Source organism: Protobothrops mucrosquamatus, unplaced genomic scaffold (assembly GCF_001527695.2).
Source record: "Protobothrops mucrosquamatus isolate PMUCROS unplaced genomic scaffold, P.Mucros_1.0 scaffold3603, whole genome shotgun sequence".
In the NCBI taxonomy this organism is placed as follows: Eukaryota; Metazoa; Chordata; class Lepidosauria; order Squamata; family Viperidae; genus Protobothrops; species Protobothrops mucrosquamatus.
Genome location: NW_015389566.1, coordinates 109 through 4,890, shown reverse-complemented (window position 1 = coordinate 4,890; position 4,782 = coordinate 109). Strand labels below are relative to the sequence as shown.

Here is a 4,782-nt window from a genome sequence, read left to right as displayed (position 1 = left end):
GCCCTGGCCGAAGGCTTCCTCCTCAGCCAAGCCCAGCGGGAAGAGCCGGGAAAGGGGCAGGTGAGGAGGGCGGGGGGCTTAATCTTGGGAGCTCCATTAGCGGGGTGGGTGGGAGGATCAGAGATCTACCCATGTCTGCAATAAGATTAAAAATATGACTCTGCAGCCTTTTCTGGAATTCCTTTGAAGAATGGATTTCTTCTTGAGGCAAATGCTTCTGTTTCCTAAATTAATTTATCCCTTTATACCTCTGTATCCTTTGTGATGTTATCCACATTTCTCATAATAATCAGTGTTTACTTTGTGATCTGCTGTTACCTGAATCTCAATAGGTGGAAGTAACTCGATTATGTGAATTGCCTCTGATACAGAGCCACATTTAATCAACCCTAGAATACCACAATAGTAAGAGAAACAAACTAATTAACACACCCTTACAGTTTATGTTCATAAAAACACAGCCTGCTGTTTTAACTCTCATTTACTCAGAAATATCAGTACATGCAGAGTCCCTGAAGTGTCTCTGAATTGGGTTGGGGAAATACAAGTCGGAAAGCAAAATGTAAGTAATGCGAACTATCCCAGATATTGTCCTCTGAAAATGGATTATAAATCAGGCTATTCTTCAAATACAGGAGCCGTTCACTGAGGAGATTTCAGCAGAGCTCCGGGGCAGAGGAGATCGATCCAGCTCTATTCAGGAGCTGTTTTTCAGGAGGACCCAATTCTGGCCACCTTGCCAGGTAAGTGCAGGTTTCTTCTGAGAATAGTAGCGTTCCAGCTCCATTCATTCAGGAGCTGTGTTTAATACCAAAAGCTGAGTCTGCGTGCAGTTGAACACAGTGTCCACTCACATTTGGCTTTAAAGATTGTTCTGGAAATGCAAATGAGATAATTGATAGGCAGGAACCTTTTATTAGAAGTGAAATTTAATTGTAGAAAGAGTTTAATATTTCTTAATACTATTAGGAAGAGTGCCTAAAATAGTTGGAAATAAAACCCATGGATTACCCACTATCAGGTAATAGTGGGATTAAATATATCTAAGAAGTGTTTATTTATTTTATTGAATATTTATGCCAGGCGTCTCTCTTGTAAGGTAACTAAGTATACCAAGAAAAATATAGCACATGAAGGATAAGCCAGTAAGTCAATACTAAGTGGCTGTAACAATAAAACTGTTATTCAACGTTAGCTGTGTTGCATTCTATAACCTGGAAGTAGCTAAGCCGTGATTTGTTAAGCTGCAACTTCCTGGCACCATGAACTATGTGGACAGGGTGGCATGAATCCATCCTGAAAGAAAATGTTCATTTGGCTTTTGCAACTGTGTGTTCTAAGTTGTGTGCATTAAGAGAGAGAACTTTCAACTGTTTCCTGGGATTGTCTACTTTTTTCTCTTTCTAGAGCTGTGATCCCTTTGAGGAGGTGACTGTGGACTTCACAGATGAAGAGTGGAGGCTGCTAGATTCTGGCCAGAAGACCTTCTGCAGAGAAGTCATACAGGAGGTTTCTATCAATATGGCTGCTCTTGGTAAGGCCAGGCTGTTCAGTTCGCTATAAGGTGGTGACACAAACATTCATCATAGAATTGAGAAATATCCTAGATACTCCATGGAAGTGACTGAATAGATTGGCTGATTCAACAGCAAAGCTTCAATCTGTTTTTTGGTTGAAAACATTATTTCTATATAATAGAGCCTCCTACATAACAATTTGCAGATATCACACCTTGGCTAGACAAATGGATTGTACTAAACCTGGAACGCAGATTGGCATGTTTTTGACGGGGGTGGGTCTTCTAAATTCTAATCAGAATATTAATTTTCATGTTTTCTCATGCAGATGATGTTTTTGTGAATGAGAACAAGGAAGCATGCATGCCTCTAAAAACTATGGAGAATAGCTCCTTTGCTTCTACTTCACCAAAGAAACTGTATTGGAAATGCGAATCACATACCTCTGTAATATCTTTGGTGGCTTCAAGCCTGAGCAGAAAGAGGAAACATTGCATGCAGTATGGAAAGAGTTTCATTACGAAAAGTAATCTTAATGTCCACCAAAAGATGCACACCAAGGAGAGATCGTATAAATGCATGGAATGTGGAAAGAGCTTTACCCAGAAAGGAAATCTTAATCATCATGAGATGATCCATACTGGGGATAGACCGTATAAATGTATGAAATGTGGAACGACCTTTACTCAGAAAGGACAACTTAATTGTCACGAAAGGATCCACACTGGGGACAGACCGTATAAATGCACAGAATGTGGAAAGAGCTTTACCCAGAAAGGAAATCTTAATCATCATGAGATGATCCATACTGGGGATAGACCGTATAAATGCACAGAATGTGGAAAGAGCTTTACTCAGAAAGGAGAACTTGATTGTCATGAAAGGATCCACACTGGGGACAGACCGTATAAATGCACAGAATGTGGAAAGAGCTTTACCCGGAAAGGACATCTTAATGTTCATGAGAGGATCCACACTGGGGACAGACCGTATAAATGCTTGGAATGTGGAAAGAGCTTTACCCGGAAAGGACAACTTGATTGTCACGAAAGGATCCACACTGGGGACAGACCGTATAAATGCACAGAATGTGGAAAGAGCTTTATCCGGAAAGGAAATCTTAATCTTCATGAGATGATCCATACTGGGGATAGACCGTATAAATGTATGAAATGTGGAACGACCTTTACTCAGAAAGGACAACTTGATTGTCATGAAAGGATCCACACTGGGGACAGACCGTATAAATGCACAGAATGTGGAAAGAGGTTTACCCAGAAAGGACATCTTAATGTTCATGAGAGGATGCACACTGGGGACAGACCGTATAAATGCATGGAATGTGGAAAGAGCTTTACCCGGAAACGAAATCTTAATCTTCATGAGAGGATCCACAATGCATGAAATGTAAAATGACCTTTACCCAGAAATTTGATCTTAATTCTCACAAAAGGATGCACACTGGGGACAGACCATATAAATGCATGGAATGTAGAAAGAGTTTCATTAGGAACAGTCATCTTAATTGCCACCAAAACAACCACCCTGGGCAGTGACCATATAAATATATGGAATGTGGAAAGAGCTTTACCCGGAAAGGAGATCTTAATCGTCACAAAAGGATCCATACTGGGGACAGACTGTATAAATGCATGGAATGTGGAAAGAGCTTCATTAGCAACAGTCATCTTACTTGCCACCAAAGGACTCACGGTGGGAAGCGACCATATGAGTGCATAGAACCGAAAAAGCTAAACTGGGAAAGCTCATCTTAATTGTCATGAAAGGATCCACACTGGGGATAGACTGCATTAATGCACAGAGTGTGGAAATAGATTTACTTGGACAAGACAATTCTCACAAAGAGCATATAAATCCATGGAGGGTAGAAAGAGCTTTTCTGAGGAGAGAGGCGATACTGGCCTCCAAAGTATCCTCTGGGGAACCAGCCCACAAATGTATTGAGTTTGGGAGGGAAAAAGCCTTTAATGATTACAGGTAGTCCTTGATTTACAACTACAATTGAGCCCAAAATTTCTCTTGTTAAGTGAGACATTTGTTAAGTGAATTTTACCCCATTTTACTGCATTTCTTGCCTAAGTTGTTAAGTGAATAACTGCAGTTGATAAGTTAGTAATCCGGTTCTTACGTGAATCTGGATTTCCCCACTGACTTTGCTTGTCAGAACATCACAAAAGGGGATCACATGATCTTAGGACACAGCAACAGTCATGAATATAAACCAGTTGCCAAGCATCTGGATGTTGATCACATGATCATCAGGATGTTGGAATGGTGGTTAAGTGTGAAAATTTATTTCAGGATGATTTATTTCTTCTTTAGGCAAATGTTTGTTTCAACTCAGAAATAATTCATTGGAGAAAAAGAAATTCAAGCCTATTTCATCCTCCCAGCCTCCTCAGGGATGTAAGAAGCTCCACCTTTTGAGGGAGTGGCATGAATTCCTTCTCTTTCTTTGTTCTCTCTCTTTCTTTCCTCTAATGCAGGAATTAATTGACTCCTTTCAGCTCAAATTCTAACTATTCACTCTCATTGAAAATATAGCAAACCTTAGAAAGTCTTACATGCCTTTGTTTCTCTTTACAAACAAACAGTGGAAAAGACTTCTGGAGAACATGGATAGGGATGGGCTAATGGGAGAATGAGAATGACTTTGGGAGACGTTGGGAAAGCCTTAGGCTGAACAACTATTATCTAAAAGATAACCTAGTCCCCACAAGGCGATTGTGAGGGTGACTGGGGATTGGAAGAATTGCAAAAGAAACTCCCTAATTGTTCAAAGAGTAAAAGGAGAGGAGTGGAGAAATACTTTCAGAGTTTTAGGATTTTGTTTTGTGGCCTCGCAGTAGAGATAGTGCTAGTGTTCATTCTCGTGCCTCTTGTCTGGACTACCTTGAAGGGCTGACAAAATGTCCTTCCAGTCAGGATTCCCAGACCAGGAACGCAGACCCCAACCCTGTATCCAAGATGATTTATGTACCCAACAAAAGCCCTTCCCAAAAATAGGAAGAGAGAGACAGAGGTACAAATATATTTTCTCAAAGAAGCACACAAAGAAAAACGCAGTCACAAACCTTCCCCTATTTCAATTGGAGCATCCCGTTTCTGTGATCATTTTAGGAATCTTGTATCATAACCTAAGTATTTAATAACTGTGAGAAAAACCGGGACCTGAGTCTCCCGGCTTGGTTTCTGACCTCGTCCGGGGGCCGATTCATGAGTTGTTATATGAAGACACCACACC

At 40.7% G+C, this 4,782-nt stretch overlaps 1 pseudogene; it reads left to right on the top strand.

Annotated features, from left to right (window-relative positions):
* Window positions 1-3,504, top strand: part of LOC107297938 — a 58,222-nt pseudogene extending 54,718 nt beyond the window's left edge.
* The last annotated feature ends 1,278 nt before the right edge of the window (window positions 3,505-4,782 follow it).